This window comes from Pelophylax lessonae, assembly GCF_965119305.1.
Source record: "Pelophylax lessonae genome assembly, chromosome: 1".
Lineage (NCBI taxonomy): Eukaryota > Metazoa > Chordata > Amphibia > Anura > Ranidae > Pelophylax > Pelophylax lessonae.
The window spans coordinates 37382754-37403889 of NC_138768.1; the positions used below are offsets into that span (position 1 = coordinate 37382754).

At 45.6% G+C, this 21136-nt stretch overlaps 1 protein-coding gene across 14 annotated transcripts in view; it reads right to left on the bottom strand.

Annotated features, from left to right (window-relative positions):
- CELF4 (CUGBP Elav-like family member 4) overlaps nt 1–21136 on the bottom strand; it is a 1612756-nt gene that overhangs the window by 272770 nt on the left and 1318850 nt on the right. The window lies entirely within an intron of this gene.

Genomic DNA, 21136 nt, shown 5'->3' on the forward strand with positions numbered 1-21136 from the left:
AAACATATTAGTTCAATTAAATGAAGGAGAAACTCATGACTTTAAACAAGCTCTGGCAAGGTCACCTACATTCAGCAAGGCTCATCCTGGTAGGTGCTTGGAGGTAGCTTAGATTCTCAAAACAAAGAAAAGAGCACCAAACCAAAAAAAAAGTGAAAGAATCCATGTTTCTTTTGATATTCATGAAATGTTCATAGAAAGAAAGGCATTCAATGCGTTTCGTCAGCTCCGTTTCTTTAGGGCTGGAGAACAAAAATGATGGCTAGAATGGACATACTGTAAGTAGTCCAGACAGTTCTGTATTCATATCTATCCTGCTCTTCTTGTGAAATATGAATTTACCAATTCTTATTATGGCCAGGTAGCTAGATTTAGTTAGATAAAATTATGGGAGCTACCATTGCCATCTTGTTTTTAAAGATGCAGGTTACTAGGGTGCCATTCTTCCTTGAATCAACAAGTTTGCAGCCAATGGAGTCATAGGAGGAGGCATACTTGTTCTAGGTAAGTAGTGACTCAAGGATAAGTATGATGGCTCAGGAGTTTACATGAAGAATAACTACATTAGATTTCTCTCCTGACAGGTGACCTGTCATGGACATGCAATAGTGTCTGGCAGCTTACCTTCTCCTCCATGTCTCCATTAGAGGCCTGACTCTCTTTCTGGCTGCCTTTTATTGTCTCTCCTCCCTGTATGGCTCCACCCCAGGCCATTCCAGGAAGTCTATATTAACTAGTGCACTGCAGGTCTGCTTTGCTGCAAACAAAGAAGTTGGACCGCACTCGGAAAATGTGAAATCAAAGATGTGTTTTATTCCTCATAACGAATCCATACAGACAGTGCATTGAGAGACATGTCAGGTTGACGCGTTTCACGATATAGATAATCGCTTACTCATAACCATTATGAGTAAGTGATTATCTATATCGTGAAACGCGTCAACCTGACATGTCTCTCAATGCACTGTCTGTATGGATTCGTTATGAGGAATAAAAGACGTCTTTGATTTCACATTTTCCGAGTGCGGTCCAACTTCTTTGTTGGCACGAGTTTTGGATGGCGGATCTGACCAGCACCGGTTTACTTAGCCTCACCTGAGCGGCTTCCTTTTCTTATTTCTACAGGTCTGCTTTGCTGTTCAACGTTGTTTGTTAGCTTGTGTTCCTGTCTGCCGTGTGCTACGTCTACCTTTCTTTGTACTGATTTTGGCTCGTCTTTGGCTACTCCTGTTTGCTTGTGACCCTGACCTTTGGCATGTCTCTTGGTTACCCTCGTCTCTGCCTGTTGCCCCAACCTTGGCTCACCCATATCTATCCCTTGTGTCCTGAGTGGCTGCTTCCCCTCTCTCCTCACTGAGCGTGACCTTGGGGACCCCAGGGGCCGCGACCTGGGTTCAGTTGCAGTGAAGGCCATCCTCACCATTAGAGGCTCTGGTGAACACCTGCTGGGCCTTAGACTCCGCGCCCTGGGGAATCTTGGGCTCAGGTTTCCTGTCCACCCGCAGCAGTCAGCTAATGGGTTCACTACCTTGCGGTGCACCCCTGTCCCCAACAGGGTGTAGTTGTCACCTGGCCACTGGTGACCTGACATGGCCTTTTAACATCAAACCCTTTTACCAGGATAAGATGAAAGGCTTAGATGTTTGAGGTCAAGTTTAGAAATGTGTTTGGTCAATCATAAATCTATTGGTTAACCATAAACCACTACTATTCAGGGCAAGACCATGACAGTAGTTGAACATAAACAGCTACTATTCAGATCAAGACCATCACAGTAGATAATGTCCTTCCATAACTACCTTTACAGCCAGCTTAGGAAACACAATGACAGTGACACATGACCTACAATCCCTCTCATAGTAAGGTTCACAGCTTTATAAACTTCATATCACCTTTTAAATAATTTGTACAATTGCAAGTTATTATAGGATGCCTTTTTTGCCATTTAGTTTGCAAAGTAGGCAAAACGTTTATGGGCCAAAATCATGAACAGTGCTGGGATTTCTAATAAAAACAAAGCCCAGAATTGCCTATATGCTTTATGGCAGGATACCTAATTGATTTGTTAAGCCATTTCCATCTCAATCTAAGCCATTTGCACCCTCCTTTATTTATATTATATATATATATATATATATATATATATATATATATATATACGTATTAACTAGTACACCATTGTCCATAAAGCTGCAGGCATTGCAAGCCACCGATGCTGCCTAACTATTCTCTACCATGAGCCATCTCATCAAATTTACTATTGGTCGATGCCACCGATTCCTCTTGGTGCCACTGAGCTTCCTAATCTTACAGCTTTCTGGGTTGACATCCCTGTAGATGTTTTAATTAGTGGAAGGTCAGAAGCTGCTGGAAGCTGAACAAGCTGAAGTATATCTATGTGCAAATCCACTTCACGTATAATAAAGACGGAATTAAGGTACTGTATGTTCAATCTAAACATAAAAATGCTGAGTTTGGTGAACTCGGGAGACAACTCATATCTACTAAGTGGCTTTGATTTGGCAAGGCACCAGTCTGCACCGCTAGGTAATTCCATACAACTTGCACTGTCATCCTCTAAATGGAAGAAAATTGAGTCTATGAGAGTCTATGATAGTACAAGCCAAGTGTTTTTTGATTCCTCAACCATCTTTAACAATGCACATTGAAGCGTGAGAGGAGGATGCACTAAATTCTGAGACAAGAGGATATAATCCCACCCAGAAGCACATTGAAAAGTCTACTAAATATGGCTACATCGATGAATACAATTGGTGTGAATGCTGGGAAGTTCAATCACATGCCAGCTTATTCTGTCTCCTAGAATCTCCAGCGGTGAAAATCTCACCAGAATCGCTGTAGCATGTACATAGTCAAATGATGGTGCCACATATCCCTGATAAATTCTCTTTCATGCAGTATACAAAAAGTATCTAAAGAGACCAGATGTTACTCTTTAAGTACAGTGTACACTTTAAGGAAAGCTGCAATGCTTCTAATTGTAATGATTATTGCCATGCAAGACTTTATTTGGTGCACGGATAATATACTGTTTACTCATTCACCCCCTGGTTATCTCTCGCCTTCACTTCTGCATCTTCCAACTCACTGGCCTACCTTTACACAGGCTATCCCCCCTTCAGTCTATCATGAATGCTGCTGCTAAACTTACTAATGGATCTGTGGCTGCTGGCACTCGCTACCAATTCTTTTACTGGCTAGCAGGGGAGGACTGGACCAGGGGGCAGGGGGGGGGCAATTGCCCCCTGGGCCATTTGATGTCCTGTAAAAAGGCTGCACCGCTTCTGCCACTGACATGCCTAAAGGATTCTTGGTGAAGAGAAGTAAAAAGTCCCCACCACTGACCTACTGAGAGCGTTGTTTAAGAGTTTAAGACAAGGACAGAGCGCAGCCCCCCCCCCCCAGCATAGATGGTTTAAACTGTCTGAGCAGAGGCCGGTTACATGCCCCACTGGAGACTCTCCTCCCCTAGCCAGCCCCGAATGAGCTGTCCAAGCTCCCCCCCAACCGCCCCCTGCTGGCTAGGTTGGGAACCTAGATTCAGCCGGTGAGTACCTGGAGCAGGTCTTCAGCCTAGAATTGGGGTCAGGAGGAGGACGGGAAGAGGGAGAGTGGGAGGGGGGCGAGCAGCTACACCATGGGCCTCTGGTTTGTACTTGCCCCCTGGGCCGAAAGTTGCCAGTCTGCCCTTGTCCACTAGCCCAACGTATACAATTGAAAATACTAACCACAACGTACAAGGCCATCTGTAAAACAGCCTCCAGCTACATCGCCAACCTCATCCCAACATTATGCTCAAATCGTCCACTATGCTCCTCCCAAGACCTATTTCTCTCTAGCTCTCTCATTGCCATGATAGCCTCCAGGACTTCTCCATGCAGAATCACTCCCATCCATTGGACTTCCCTACCCCAGTATGTCTGGATATCTCCTACCCTGTCTGTCTTTATGTGATCCCCAAAAACTCACTTTTTAAGGGAAGCCTAGCCCACCTCCAACTAAAAACGGTACTTCGGCCACCTCCATCAGATCATCTCCTATAACTATTACTTTTTGTACCACCTTCCCTTCCCTTTAAGTTGTAAGCTTCATGAGCAGGGCCTTCCTAACCCATCTATATTCAACTGTATTGTAATTGTACTGTCCCTTTTATATTGTAAAGAGCTGTGTAAACTGTTGGTGCTATATAAATCCTGTATTATAATATTAATAATAAACACAGATTTACACTTCACTCAACTTGCCTAATAATGGTATAATGGTTACGTTTTTTTCTTACTAGATGGGGGCAAAGGAAAACTAAACTCAATCTATCTGTCTGTCTGTCTGTCTGTCTGTCTGTCTGTCTGTCTGTCTGTCTATCTGTCTGTCTGTCTGTCTGTCTATCTGTCTGTCTGTCTGTCTGTCTGTCTGTCTGTCTGTCTGTCTGTCTGTCTGTCTATCTATCTATCTATCTATCTATCTATCTATCTATCTATCTATCTATCTATCTATCTATCTATCTAAAGAAAGGGAGATGGGGATACAGAGAGAGAGGGAGTAGGAGAGAAAATGTCTCCGTTTTATTTTAGAGCCATGTCATGGTTATTGCAAGTTGCCAAAGCAAAAGATTTTCGCATTGCTGCCCTTTCTCATATATATATATATACACGCACATACAATACACATACACTATATTGCCTAAAGTTTTGGGACGCCCGCCTTTGCATACACATGCACTTTAATGGCGTCTCTGTCTTAGTCTGTAGTGTTCAATATTGAGTTGGCCCACCCTTTGCAGCTATAACTCTTCTGGGAAGGCTGTCCACAAGGTTTAGGAGTGTGTCTATGGGAATGTTTGACCATTCTTCCAAAAGCACATTTGTGAAGTCAGGTATTGATATGGAAGAGAAGGCCTGGCTGGACGTCTCCGCTCTAATTTATCCCAAAGGTGTCAGGACTCTGTCAAGTTCCTCCACCCCAAACTCACTCATCTATGTCTTTATGGATGCCCCCCCCATTCTTTGATGCTCACCAGAGCCAGGACAAAGTGTTTGGGCTGGAGGGAAAGCTGGAGGAGCAAGGGGGCAAACAATAGATGCAGGGTAGTACACCTATTCTATGTCATATATCAACAGGGGGGGAGGAGGGTGCAGTTCTGGATCATTGCCCTAGGTGCTGAACGACCCTGTAACATTACTGATGCTCATCAGTCAACAAAGGCATACGTATTTCAGTGGCAGGGCATACCAAGACAGTGACTGTTAGTCACTTATAAGACAGTCAATATAGACAGTCAATATCTGGGTTCTAGAGATTCCAGGTCACTCTGGAAGGTGAAAAGAAGACTCTCCTGACACCTACTTTGAACCTGTTTACTGCTTGTAGGATATGAGAAGTTTTATTTAAAGGCTTAACCCTTCCACAGACCTTTTAGAACCAGAGCCTCTCCTTTTTCTTTTCCATCATGGAAAGTTAATATTTGAGCGCTTTGTTGTTCACTTCTATGGCATGGCACCGTATCATTAGACACAATGGAGAAATCTACTAGGACACAAAAGAGGCATAATTGCAGTTTTTGGGTCTTTTTCCACAGCATGATCCAATCGGCGCACACAAAGGAGAGAATTTTCTATCGCCCGTGCCCCGGCTGACTTTTCACATCAAATTAAAGTTGGTTCTTTCAAGGCCTCAGAAAGGGTAATTGAAACAGTTCTTCACAATTGGTCTGACTTACGTTCTATCTCCCTCATCTCGGTCTGTATCAGTGACGCTCACGAGCGCAGACAAGCGGCATAGGCAGACCTCGCTTAATATTAAAGTATGTGATTAAATGGGATTCGCCAAAAAGACAAAGCGCTGAAGACCTGCCAATTGTTAATCCCTTGTTCACTGTACTTAAAAATTCAATTTCTTCCTTTCAAGAGGGAAGAACAGAAGGACGAGTAGACTGAAGGGTGTCTCATCTTCAGGGTGTCTGATCGTATCCCCACGCTCTTAAAAACTTAAGTCCCTATTAATATGTATGTACATGACGCAAATCTCCATCCTCGGAAATTCAACCATTATTTTCTTTTTTTCTATTTTATAATCACGGATTATTGATGTCAGATACAGTTGAAGTGGTCTATTAAAAAAAGGGCATAATAGTCAGTCTGATGATTTTATTGTCCAGATCTAACCGCTCTGCAACTTGAGTTATTTCTAATCTCGTTGAGCGTTTGTTCTAACTCCTTCATATACCAAACCAAAATTCTGTTGTTTTCCTAACCATTTCTATTATATCCGTAGTATGTCACCAAGTACAACCAGACTTGTTCTGTAATGAGTAAATGTTCAGTTGTAATGAGTGCCAGGAACATACCCTAGCACTTATATCCACACAGGTAAATCAGTTTCCTTCTCCATGGACAAATTACATTTTTTAACTTTTTCATAAATGTGTTGGACCAGGGTAGTGTTGTGGACATAGCCCACCTTGATTTGAAAAAAACATTTGATATGGTTCCGCATAACAAGCTACGATTTAACTCCTGGGTGGTACAGTAGGGTCCTATCCTATTTAATTTGTATGTAAGGGACATAACTGAAGGTTTGGAGGGTAAAGTATGTCTTTTTGCGCATGACACAGTGGTGTGCAATAAGGTTGATATTCCTGAAGGTGTTTGTAATGTGACCTATGATTTTGCGTTTCTGGAAAATTGGTCAAAGCTGTGTAAACTGCAGTTGAATGTTTCTACATGCAAAGCAATGCATTTGGGAATACAATGTTGCCCAGAATTTCAAAGGAAAAGATTTGGGGTGCTTATTTCGGATAATTGCGAAATGAGCAAACAGTTGGAAAACTGTATAGAATTATGGGGTGCATCACTAGGGGGATCCTGAGCAGGAGGAAGGAGTTCCAATTACTCTATATGGATCTTTAGTTATCACCAGAGGAATCACCAGCAGAAGGAAGAAGGTCCTTTATGTAGATCTTTAGTTATCACTAGAGAGATCACCAGTTGGAGGAAGAAGTTTGAGGTTCCAACATATAGCTCTTTAGTTATCTCTAGAAGAATCACCTACAGGAAGAAAAGCAGCCCTGATTCCTTTATACCAGCCTTTCTCAACCTTTTCAACACAGAAGAAACCTTTAAATCATTTTCAGGTCTCAGGGAACCTCTGCTAAAAATTACTATATTTACAACTCATGATACATTAGTGGGATGGTCAGTGGGATGAATGCTCCTTACACTTGTGGACATTAAGAAGAATTACCTTCTTCTAGATGGCTAAAAAGTTCAATGGTGTCAGGAGAACTTATCTGAGAGGCAGAAATTGCTCAAGGAACTCCTAGCAACCTCTGGAGGAACCCTAGGGTTCCACGGAACCCTGGTTGAGAACCACTGCCTTATACAGATCGTTAGCTATCAATAGAAGGGTGCCCAGCACGACCGAGGAGCTGGCTCTCACCCAATGAACATATGCTCCATAATAGCCCACATACGTACTCACTGGGAAATGCAGACCAGACTCCCTAAACTGCGTGGGCGGGGTCCTGAATCTATCGCAATTTGACTGCTATGGCTCGCTCTAATTTGCGTGGGCCTGCACAGCACAATTTAAGCTGGCCCGCTCTCAGTGATTTCTGGCTCAGCGCGACCCACTCAAACGCAGCTCGCGACCCACCAGTGGGTCCCGACCCACAGTTTGGGAACTCCTGCTCTATAAAGATCTTTATAACCTCACTAGAGGGGTAACCAGCAGGAGGAAGGAGGTCATGATCCCTCTATATATACTGTATCTTCAGTTAATACCAGAGGGATCCCCAGCAGGAGGAAAGGGGTCCTGATGCTCCTTATATAGATATTTAGTTATTACCAGAGGGCTCACCAGCAGGAGGGAGGAGGTCCGGATTCCTCTCTCTTTATATCACTAGAGGGGTCATCATCAAGAGAAAGGAGGTCCTAGCCCCTATATATAGATATTTAGTTAATACCAGAGGGCTCACCATCGAGAGGTCCTTAATCCTCTACATAGATCTTTATATCACTAGAGGGGTCACCAGCAGGAGGAAGGAGGTCCTGATTCCTCTATATAGATCTTTATATCACTAGAGGGGTCACCAGCAGGAGGAAGGAGGTCCTAGCCCCTCTATATAGATCTTTAGTTATTACCCGGGGGTTCGTCATCAGGAGGAAGGAGATCCTTATTCATCTACATAGATCTTTATATCACTAGAGGGATCACCAGCAGGAGGAAGGAGGTCCTAGCCCCTCTATATACTGTAGATCTTTAGGTATTACCAGAGGGCTCACCATCAGGAGGAGGGAGATCCTTATTCATCTACATAGATCTTTATATCACTAGAGGGATCACCAGCATGAGGAAGGAGGTCCTAGCCCCTCTATATACTGTAGATCTTTAGGTATTACCAGAGGGCTCACCATCAGGAGGAGGGAGATCCTTATTCATCTACATAGATCTTTATATCACTAGAGGGATCACCAGCGGGAGGAAGGAAGTCCCGATTTCTCCATATAGACCTTTAGTTGGACCTCATGTAAAATACTGTGTCCAGTTCTGGAGACCTCACTTACAAAAAGATATTGTTAAAAAAAAATTAGTCCAGAGACACGTAACAAAAATGATAACAGGTCTGCGGGATAAAATATATCAGACTTCAGGAACTTAATACGTACAGTCTGGAGAAAAGAAGGTAAATTATAGATATCACATGACTGAAACCTTTAAACAAGGTGTGTGTAAGGTTTGGAGGGCAGTATTTTCAATATGAAGCTAAGATCAGGAACACAGAGACATGACCTCAAACTAGCAGGAGGAAAGTTCAACCCTAACCGTAAAAAGTATTATTTTACCAAACGTGTAGCTGATGCTTGGAACAACCTCCAGCAGAGGTAGTGAGCCAGTCAACAGTAGGTGCATTTAAACCTGCTTTGGACAAACATAGACCTACAGTATATGCAGACAAAAGAATAAAAAACCAAACAGCGGCAACAAGAACAAATTAAACTCATATAGGGACAGATTTGATTGACCAGTTGACCTTTTTCAGCCGTCACTCTTTCATGTTTCTATAGAATGTGTCAAGACTGATGTTGCTTGCCCAAGAACACGATGTGAGTTGTGAAACTCTGAAGGACCACCCTGTTTAAATTACATAATCGTGCTGGGGCTTTAGGGTTAGGTTTAGGGCAGGGGCAGACTGGCCACTTTCTGCCCAGGGGGCAAGTACAAACCACAGGCCCATGGTGCAGCGACATGGTCCCGCTCCCACTCTCCCTCTTCCCGTCCTCCTCCTGACCCTCATTCCAGGCTGAAGCTCCGCTCTCTGTACTCTCTACTTACCGACTGAATCCTGGTTCCCAACCTGGCCAGTAGGGGGCAGTTGGGGTGAGCTGGGACAGCTTGGTTGGGGCTGGCCGGGGGAGGAGAGTCTCCAGTGGGGCATTAAACCAGCCTCTGCTCAGACACAATTCAGGCCATCCATGCTGGGGTGGGGGGAGCCCTGCACTCTGTCCTTGTCTTCAATCTGCACTCTGTAGGTCAGCGATGGGGGCTTTTTACTTCTCTTCACCAGGAATCCTTTAGGCATGTCTGTAGAAGAAGTGGTGCAGCCTTTTTACGGGGCATCAGAGTGGCCCAGGGGGCAATCGCCCCCCTGCCCCCTGGCCCAGTCCTCCCCTGGTTTAGGGTTAGCATGCCTCTGTCAATGGGCTTTTCTTGATGGCATCAGTTTAGATCAGGATTTCTCAACTAGGGTCCCTCCTGAGGTTGCTAGGGGTTCCTTGAACAATAGGCAATTTCTGCCTCCTAGATAAATTACCAATGACACTATTGTAAGGGGGTAATTCTTGCCAATGATGACAAGAGTAAGGAGCATTCTTCCCAATGACTGTCACATTAATGTGTCTTAACCACTTAAGCCCCGGAAGATTTTACCCTCTTCCTGACCAGGGCCTTTTTTGCGATTCGGCACTGTGTGACTTTAACTGACAATTGCGCGGTCATGCGACGCTGTACCTAAACAAATTTGACGTCCTTTTTTTCCCACAAACAGAGCTTTCTTTTGGTGGTATTTGATCACCTGTGCGATTTTTATTTTTTGCGCTATAAACAAAAAAAGAGCGTAAATTTTGCAAAAATAACAATATTTTTCACATTTTTTTATATGAAATTCCCCCCCCCCCCCAAAAAAAATGTAAAAATCAAAATTTTTTAACATTTTTGGCCAATTTGTTTTCTGCTACATATGTTTGGTATAAAAAATCACAAAAAGCGTATTTTGATTGGTTTGCGCAAAAGTTATTGCGTTTACTAACTAAGGGAAAGATTTTTGTTATTTTTGGTATTTTTTTTTTAACGCGTAATGGCGGTGATCTGCGATTTTTTTTTTGCGGTACTGCGACATTGCGGCGTACAGATCGGACCCTTGACTGACATTTTTGACACTTTTGGGGTTACCAGTGACATTACTGCAGTAATCAGTGCTATACATATGCACTGTTACTGCAAAATGACACTGGCAGGGAAGGGGTTAACTTTATTGGGGAAGGAGGGGTTAAGTGTGTCCCTAGGGGCGTGCTTTTTACTGTGATTGGACATGGCTACTAGTGTAGGAACCGTGATCAACTTTACATCAGCCACCTGCCTTTCTCCGTTCACGGACGACGATCGCGAGTGACCGGCGGACATCGTGTCCGCCGGTCACACACACTGACCTCCCAGGGAACGAGCCGAGGGCGGGCGCGCGCTCGCCCGCTATTGGCTCACAAGGAAGTGACAGGCTAGTGACGTATATATACGTCACTTTGCCTGGCCGGCAACCGGTTAAGTTGTAGATTTTTAATTTTTAGCAGGGGTTCCCCGAGACCAGAAATGTATTGCAAAGGTTCCTCTGTGTTGAAAAGGTTGAGAACGTCTGGTTTAGATGCTTCTGAGATCATTCAGAATTAATTAACATCTATTAACTCCTTCTAAACCATTTCTGACCTGCTTCAAGTGGGTTTTGCATTTCAATAGACTTGTAAGGGAATGCTATACCAGCTTGAAGTGAACACAAGCCCTTTGACACAGGCAGCTATTTGCTGAATTCATAGATCTTAAAAAAGACTCGATTCTCATACAGAGAAATGCAAAAATTTCCTTTTATTTTTATATTTTTTTTCCACTTTTCAGGGTTTTTTAATTATTTTTACCCGTGTGAGTCTTCACAGACAAGAACACTGAAGGGTTTTGTGGGCAGACCGCTGGATACAGACATCCCGCTATCATGCCAATTCACACACTGTCAATGGTCCTGATGAAGGTAGATGCTTTCATTCAATCACGTCTTGCAGGAGACCTGACTGTAACACTATATTAGGCACCATTGTGAGATTCAATCACTGTCTCTTTCCCCATCAGTTTCATGGCTTGACACAGCCGGGAAGCCAAATGATTTAAGCTGGAAGTCCAACGCACACCTAAAAAGGCCTCGGTGTAGAAATAGTACTTGGTGGACATCTAAGTCCCGTTGCATCACATGAGGATTCGCTTAATTGATTTTCTCAAGAAGCGCAACATAATTAGATACCTTTTGAAATAACATCCAGGAGATGATTTGCACCAAATGGATCTACCTAACGTATCTACTCATATAGCTCTAACAGAGGACAGAAGTGCACTACAATCCCATCATTGCCTATTTACTAAACACAATTATAAAATACTTTCACTTTATATATACTGTATCTTTGGTATCAAAATTAGAAAACAAATTCCAAAATGATGTGAATAGATGATTACATTATGCAGCATTACAAAAAATAAATACAATTAAAAATGAAGGTGGTCAGTGTATAGGGAATTTTTAGCAGCATGGTACACTTTACTATCAAAAGTTTTGGGACGCCTGCCTTTACACAGACATGGACTTTAACCACTTGCCTACCGGGCACTTTCACCCCCTTCCTGCCCAGGCCAATTTTCAGCTTTCAGCGCTCTCACGCTTTGAATGACAATTGCGCGGTCATGCTACACTGTACCCATATGAAATTTTTTATAATTTTATTCACACAAATAGAGCTTTCTTTTGGTGGTATTTAATCAACTCTGGGTTTTTTATTTCTTACAAAAAAAAAAGAAAATTTAAAAAAAAAAAAGTTTTTATTATTTTCTGCGAGTAAATTTTGAAAACAAATAAATGTTTCTCCTTCACTGATGTGCGCTGATGAGGCGGCACTGATAGGCTGTACTGATGGGCACTGAGAGGTGGCACTGCTGGGCACTGAGAGGCAGCACTGACGGGCGGCACTGATGGGCACTGAGAGGCGGCACTGCTGGACACTGATGGGTGGCACTGATGGACATTGACGGGTGGCACTGATGAGCACTGATGGGCAGCACCATCAGTGCCCACACTCAGTGCCCATAGTGCTGCTAGTCAGTGCCCATCAGTGCCTAGATGAGCAGGCACTGATGGGCACTGACTGGCAGCGCTATGGGCACTGATTGTGGGCACTGATGGCGGGCACTGTGGGCACTGATGGTGGGCACTTGTGTTATTTTATTTACCTCTTTTGTAATCAGGGCACTGGTGATCAGTGCACTGATTACATTTTTCTTTGTCCCCTAAGCGCTGATCGGCTCTGCCCCTTCCTCACACACAGTCTCTGTGTGAGGAAGGAGAGCTGGCGATGAGAGATGATCTCATATGTTTACATATGAGATCAACTCTCATTGCATGGGCCGATCACGTGGTAAATGGCCACTGTGATTGGCCATTTACCACGATCTGTGATTGGCTGTGTCCAAGGCTGACACAGATTTTCCCTGATGCGCGCTCGCGGGAGCGCGCAGGGAGCCTGTCACTAGGAGGCCGTTTAAAGATGGCCTCCCGGAAATTAGAGCCCGTGCTGTAGCCGTCTTTCGGCTATAGCGCAGGCCGGAAGTAGTTAATGGCATCCCAGTCTTAGTCTGTAGGGTTCAATATTGAGTTGGCCCACCCTTTGCAGCTATAACAGCTTCAACTCTTCTGGGCAGGCTGTCTACAAGGGTTAGGAGTGTGTCTATGGGGATGTTTGACCATTCTTCCAGAAGTGCATTTGTGAGGTCAGGCACTTTTGGGGACGAGAAGGCCTGGCTCGCAGTCTCCACTCTAAGTCATCCAAAAGGTGTTCTATCAGGTTGAGGTCAGGACTTTGTGCAGGTCAGTCAATTTCCTCCAGTCAAGTTCCCAAACTCGCTCATCCATGTCTTTATGGACCTTGCTTTGTGCACTGGTACAAATCATTTGGTGGAGGGGAGATTATAATGTGGGGTTGTTTTGCAGGGGTTGGGCTTGGCCCCTTAGTTCCAGTGAAGGGAACTCTTAAGGTGTGGGCACACCAAGACATTTTGGACAATTTCATGCTCCCAACTTTGTGGGAACAGTTTGGAGATGGCCCCTTCCTGTTCCAACATGACTGCTCATCAGTGCACAAAGCAAGGACCACAAAGACTTGGATGAGCAAAGAGTTTGGAGTGGAGGAACTTGACCAGCCTGCACAGAGTCCTGACCCCAAACCGATAGAACACCTTTGGGATGAATTAGAGTGGAGACTGCAAGCCAGGCCTTCTCATCCACATCATTGCCTGAACTCACAAATGTGCTTCTGGAAGAATGGTCAAACATTCCCATAGACACACTCCTAAACTTTTTGGACAACCTTCCTAGAAGAGTTAAAGCTGTTATAGCTGTAGAGGGTGGGCCAACTCAATATTGAACCCTACGGACTAAGACTGGGATGCCATTAAAGTTCATGTGCGTGTATAGGCAGGCGTCCCAATGTAGTGTATATATATATATATATATATATATATATATTTTTTTTTTTTTTTTTGCTCAAATAATAGGGACATATGGAATTTTAATATTTGTTGTTCTACCTTTAAGTCAGCAGGAGGGGCTCTAGTCTCCTTTTTTACTTGTTCAATAGTTTATTAATCACAGCTTTGCTAAAAGAGGAATCTTGATTACCAAACTTGATAGATGAATATGAATGAGCCAAAGGTTTCAATCAGACAAAGAAGGTCTCAAAGCAAGCACTGTCTTTTCTCTTATCTTGAGATAACCCATAGTGCTTTGGGGGACTGAGCTGCTGAGTCACTGCTGGGAGGGGAGATTAGGGAGGGTGAAGATGCAGTCAATGCTGAGAAGGGGGAGCAGAGTGAGCTGAGCTGCTGGGTGACTGCAGGAAGGGGGGGGGGGGAGCAAGATATGAGCTAAAACCTCACTGCTGGGGGGGGGGGGGGGGGGAAGGCAGTGAGAGCTTAGCTGCTTAGTCACTGCCAAAAGGAAGGGGGGGCAGTTACAGTTGACCCGCGGTCACTGCTGCGATGTGGCAGAAGGGAAAGTTTAGCTGCTGAACCACTGCAGACAGGGAGAGCAAGGAAACTGAGCTGCAGAGTCACTGTTGGGAGGGGGAGCAAAATGAGGCTGAGCTGCTGAGTCACTGTTGGTAGGGGGAAAGGGGAGCTGAGCTGCCGAACAACTACAAGGAGGGGGAACAGGGGAACTGAGCTGCTTAATCACTGAAAGAAGGGGGAGCAGGGGAGCTGAGCTACAGTGTAACTGCTGGTAGGGGGAGCAGGGGGGTTGAGCTGCAGAATAACTGCTGGTGGGGGGAGCAGGGGAGCTGAGCTGTGGAGTCACTGCTGGGAGGGGGGATCAAAATAAGTTGAGCTTCTTTTTTTTTAATGACTATGCTGCTTTTAGGCTGAATTTACATATTTTCCTTTGCCCAGCAGTATAGAAGGGAATGCCAAGCAGTGCATAGATTGTAAACCTTTGCAAAATTGTATTCCTTCCAAGATATGGAAACAACATTTTTTTTCTTGGAAAACAAGAAACAAACACAAAACAAGTGTAAGATTTGATGCAACAGGTTTTCAACATACGAGCGCTAGAATCAACGACAATACTCACAAAACCCATCAAAAATCTACAATGATACGAATGTAACCATAACCTTGATATTTCCCAAAGGCTACATGCCCAATGCTAGCAATCCCAACAAAAATAAATAAATAATGATAAACACCGTGGAAAGGCAGTCACAGAAATCTGACCCAGACGCTGTTAATTCCTGATGCAAAACGACGCATTTCGCTCTCTCCCAGGCGAGCAAGCCGTTCTGCGGCCATTTTTCATGGTGTAACAGCGATGATAGGGCACCCCGGGGCCTTCGATGAAATGGTTCATTAAAACAGATTCTCGAGTTTCTGAAGTCGCGCGGTAACACTTTGTAAGGCTCCTGGTACCTTACAGCACCCCGGAGGCTGATCTCAATGAGCCGTGCCCAACCTCCCCATCGCTTCTTATCGCTTTGGAATGGATTCTTCTACTGATGAGCGCTGCGCCCATGCCGCAGCTCAATATTACGCTTCCACTGCTCCGTCTCTCTGCGCTCCCCAAGCACAGAGCTCATGATGGAGATGTCTGATTGGACGGAGCTGTGCACACAAAATAACAGCAATTTATTGTGGATAACAGCCACCTGTCCAGCGAACTCTACCGGTATGGTGCTGGCAAAAATGTGATGAATTCCCAGTATCCAAGCCACAGGGGAAAATAAAAGAAGGTTACAAAGTCCGCAATCATTTGAATATTAGGACTGAGTTGTTGAGCAGCAAATGGCATCATCAGCACACAAAAACATTTTTTTCTTGGATACACCAAGAGTTAAGCAGATGCATGTGAGCTGGGAGCTGTAGAGACCCTTGTGACTCCTCCAAGTAATCCTCTCCTTAGGTTTCTGATGCCCCACTTGCCAACAAGTGTTCAAACAAAGGCCAGTCAAGGCAAAAAAAAAGTTTAGTCAAAACTTTACAAGGATCTTGACCCTGGAGAAATTATCTTCCCGACACTCTTCCTAAAATATCCTGCTTGTGTGTAGATGTGATTCAGGTCTCTGCCAGGTACTTATTTAGGACCTGAAAAAGACCTGCCACATTGTCTGCACATGTGCAGGGGACTGCTGTGCATGCACACACATGCTGCTGGTTTTGAGTATATGAGACCTTTATACAGTGGTGGGATTCAAAAATTTTAGTAACTTGTTCCGACTTTCAATGCACAGTGACAAGCGTGCCCCCTTCAAAACAGTGACCAGCGTGCCCCCTTCAATGCACAGTGACCAGCATGCCCCCTTCAATGCACAGTGACCAGCGTGCCCCCTTTCAATGCACAGTGACCAGCGTGCCTCCTTTCAATGCACAGTGACCAGCGTGCCTCCTTTCAATGCACAGTGACCAGCGTGCCCCCTTCAATGCAGTGACCAGCGTGCCCCCTTCAATGCAGAGCCCAGCGTGCCCCCTTTCAATGCACAGTGACCAGCGTGCCTCCTTTCAATGCACAGTGACCAGCGTGCCCCCTTCAATGCAGTGACCAGTGTGCCCCCTTCAATGCAGAGCCCAGCGTGCCCCCTTTCAATGCACAGTGACCAGCGTGTCCCCTTTCAATGCAGAGACCAGCGTTCCCCCTTTCAATGCACAGTGACCAGCGTGCCCCCTTTCAATGCACAGAACCAGTGTGCCCCCTTTCAATGCAGAATGACCAGCGTGCCCCCATTCAATGCAGAATGACCAGTGTGCCCCCTTTCAATGCACAGTGACCAGCGTGCCTCCTTTCAATGCAGAGTGACCAGCGTGCCCCCCTTTAAATGCACAGTGACCAGTGTGCCCCCCTTTCAATGCAGAGAGACCAGCGTGCCCCCCTTTCATTGCACAGTGACCAGCGTGCCCCCCTTTCATTGCACAGTGACCAGCGTGCCCCCTTTCAATGCACAGAGACAAGCGTGCTCCCTTTCAATGCACAGATCATCGTGCTCCTGCCGTGCCCCCTTTCAATGTAGAGACCAGCATGCGGCGTGTCCCCTTCAATGCAGAGATCATCATTCGTGCCCCCTTCAATGCAGAGATCATCATTCGTGCCCCCTTCAATGCAGAGTTCATCATTTGTACCCCCTTTCAATGCGGTCTGCAGAGACCAGCGTGCTAAGTGCCCCCTTCAATGCAGAAATCATCGTGCCCCCTTCAATGCAGAGTTCATCATTCGTGCCCCCTTTCAATGCAGTCTGCAGAGACCAGCGTGCCCCCTTCAATGCAGAAATAATCGGATTTGTGCCCCCTTCAATGCAGAGTTCATCATTCGTGCCCCCTTTCAATGCAGTCTGCAGAGACCAGCGTGCTGCGTGACCCCTTCAATGCAGAAATCATTGTGCCTCCTTCAATGCAGAGTGAACAGCGTGCCAACTTGCCAAGCCCCCCCGACCAGTGCACTTGACTTACCTTACTAGCGGCTTCTTCTCTTCAGTCCCCGCGTCTCCTCAAGTCCTCTCCCGCGTCCCGCCTCCTCTTCAGCCAATGGCATTGGCCTGTCTGGGAGGCGGCGGCCTGAAGGAGAAGGGGTAACGTCACTGGTTGCTAGACACAAAGTGGCTCTAGCCTAGCAACCAGTGACTGTGTGTGGGCTCACACACCCTGCAGAGAGACAGTGCCGACAGAGAGCAGCAGCAGTCAGTGGATCAGGAGGACAGATTTTCAAACTCACAAGGTGCCGGTTCTGCGAACTTGCAGATATGTAGTAACTGGTTCTATGGAACTGGTGCGAACTGGCTGAATCCCACCACTGCCTTTATAGAAACTTGCTTCTTTTGTGTGCATGTGCTGGAATTCCCTGTGTGTGAGTTCTGACAGCAGTATGGGAGAGAGCTTCACAGGAGCGGGTACTCAGCCAAGTGAAAAAAATGAACACAAATCCTGGGTGTTATATTGTGCTAGTTAGGGGGTTATTGCGCTGATTGGGGGTATTGCTCTTGGGGTTATTGCTTTGGCTGAGGGTTAATGTGCTGGAAAATAATTGCTTGCCACAACACTTTTTGGGGTTATGGCCAGTGGTTATTGCTGGGGATTATCATTGCTGGTCCCAACACTTGCTGGGAGTTATTGCTGGGAGGGGTTACCCTTGCTGACCCTGACACTTGCTGGGGGTTTTTGCTGGGAGGGGTTACCCTTGCTGACCCTGACACTTGCTGGGAGTTATTGCTGGGAGGGGTTACCCTTGCTGACCCTGTTATTGATGGGTGTTATTGCTGGGAGGGGGTTACCCATGCTGATCCTGACACTTGCTGGGAGTTGTTGCTGGGAGGGGTTACCCTTGCTGACCCTGACACTTGCTGGGGGGTTATTGCTGGGAGGGGTTACCCTTGCTGACCCTGACACTTGCCTGGAGTTATTGCTGGGAGGGGTTACCCTTGCTGACCCTGACACTTGCTTGGGGTTATTGCTGGAGGTTACCCTTACTGACCCTGACACTTGCTGGGGGTTATTGATGGGGGTTACCCTTGCTGACCCTGACACTTGCTAGGGATTATTGCTGGTCCTAACACATGCTGGGGGTAATTACTACTGGCACTAACACCAACACTAGGGGTTTATTATTGCTGCCACTGACACCAACATTGGGGCTTATTGTACTCCCACAATCTCTTCAGTGTACCCCAGTTACTATTTTTTCTAAATCATGAAGCAACACTCACTTAAATGACCATTCACATTTTTGGCCACGGCAGCAGGCATATTAGTGATTTTTACTGGAGGTTATCATTCCTGGCCCTTACACTTGCTTTGGGTTATTGCTTGGGGTTATCTTTCCTGGCCCTGACACTTGCTGGAGGTTGTTGCTGGGGGTTATCATTGATGTCCCTGACACTTTCTGGGGGTTATTGTTGGGAGTTATCGTTGCTGGTCCTGATACTTGCTGGGGGTTTTAAGTTATTGCTTCGAGTTATCATTGCTGGCCCGGGCACATGCTGCGGTTCATTGCTGGGGGTTACTCTTGCTGACCCTGAAACTTGCTGGAAGTTATCCTGACACATGCTGGGGGTGACTGCTACTGGCACTAACACCAACACTGTTTATTATTGCTAACACTGACACCAACAGAGGGGCTTATTGTGCTCCAACAATCTCTTCAGTGCACCCCAGTCACTATTTTTTCTAAACCGCGAAGCAACACCTAAATGACCATTCACTTTTTTGGCAGCAGGCATATTGGTGATTTTTACTGGAGGTTATCATTGCTGGGCCTGACACTTGCTGTGGGTTACTGCTTGGGGTTATCGTTTCTGCTCTTGACACTTGCTGGAAGTTGTTGCTGGTGGTTATCATTGATGTCTCTGGCAGTTTCTGGGGTTATTGCTGGGAGTTATCATTGCTGGTCCTGATACTTGCTGGGGGTTATTGCTTCGGGTTATCATTGCTGGCCCTGACACTTGCTTTGGCTTACTGCTTGGGGTTATCTTTCCTGGCCCTGACACTTGCTGGAGGTTGTTGCTGGGGGTTATCATTGATGTCCCTGACACTTTCTGGAGGTTATTGCTGGAAGTTATCATTGCTGGTCCTGACACTTGCTGGGGGTTACTGCTTCAGGATATCATTGTTGGCCCTGACACATGCTGGAGGTTGTTGCTGGGGGTTATCATTGATGTCCCTGACACTTTCTGGGGGTTATTGCTGGGAGTTATCATTGCTGGTCCTGACACTTGCTGGAGGTTACTGCTTCAGGATATCATTGTTGGCCCTGACACATGCTGCAGTTTATTGCTGGGGGTTACTCTTGCTGACCCTGACACTTGCTGGGGGTTATAGCTGGGGGTTATCCTTGCTGACCCTGACACTTGCTGGGGGTTATTGCTGGGGGTTACCCTTGCTGACCCTGACACTTGCTGGGGGTTATTGCTGGGGGTTACCCTTGCTGACCCTGACACTTGCTGGGGGTTACCCTTGCTGACCCTGACACTTAATGGAAGTTATTGCTGGTCCTGACACATGCTGGGGGTGATTGCTACTGGCACTAACACCAACACTATGGGTTTATTATTGCTGACACTGACACCAACAGAGGGGATTATTGTGCTCCCACAATCTCTTCAGTGCACCCCAGTCACTATTTTTTTCTAAACCTCGAAGCAACACCTAAATGACCATTCACATTTTTGGCAGCAGACATATTGGTGATTTTTACTGGAGGTTATCATTGCTGGGCCTGACACTTGCTGTGGGTTACTGCTTGGGGTTATCATTTCTGGTCCTGACACTTGCTGGATGTTGTTGCTGTTGGTTATCATTGCTGGTCCTGACACTTGCTGAGGGTTATTTCTTCTGGTTATCATTGCTGGCCCGACACTTGCTGTGGGTTGATTCTGGCCCTGACACTTGCTGTGGGTTATTGCTGGCCCTGACATTTGCTGGGGGTTATTCCTGACCCTGACACATGCTGGTGTTTGTCATTACTGGCACTGACACCAATGCTGGGGGTTTACTATTGCTGTCACTGGCACCAAGAATGGGGCTCATATTACTCCCACAATCATGTCAGTGTACCCCCAGGCCTTATTTTGCCTAAACCATAGAAAAACAAAAGTGGAAGGGTGGCACACTACACTATGAAGCAACACACACTTGATTGATCTCTCCTACTTCTGGCAACAGCCACAGAAATGTGGTATGCTATGCACATCACATTTTTCTTCTCCATCCCTTTAAGGGGGGTGTCAGGCGACCCACGTTGCACCCCCACAGTTTTCTTCTCAATTCCTTCAAGGTGGCATGTTCAGATATTGGCAAATATGGTTTATTTTTACTCCCACTGACACTGATTATGGAACTGTTTTTAGCACTTGCTGACCAGCAGTGTAAGACTTCATGTACATTTGGCCATCATTTACGGCGGATGCAGAAAAATGCAAATTTGCCGCGTTTTGCGTTTTCCCGCTGCCTGCGTTCAGGAGAGGGAGGTTGAACCTCAACTAACCACAGCAGCTACTAAAATCTGCTAAATGCCTATGTGTAAATTGACAAATAGACTTTTATGGAGTTGAGTTAAGGAGCTTTGGCATAAAAAACACCTAAAGCTCCTAAACTCAAGTTTAGGAGCTACTAGTGTACATGAAGCTGAGAAGCAGATTTCCTTGGAGCAAGCTAAACTGAACTTTGCAATATTGGAGAATCTGCAATTGTCCATCTACAAAGATAACATAGATAGTTTTGAAGCTTTTGTATTCTTGAGGGTTTTTTTTTTCCAAAAACGATGTGGTTTTTCTGACGTGAC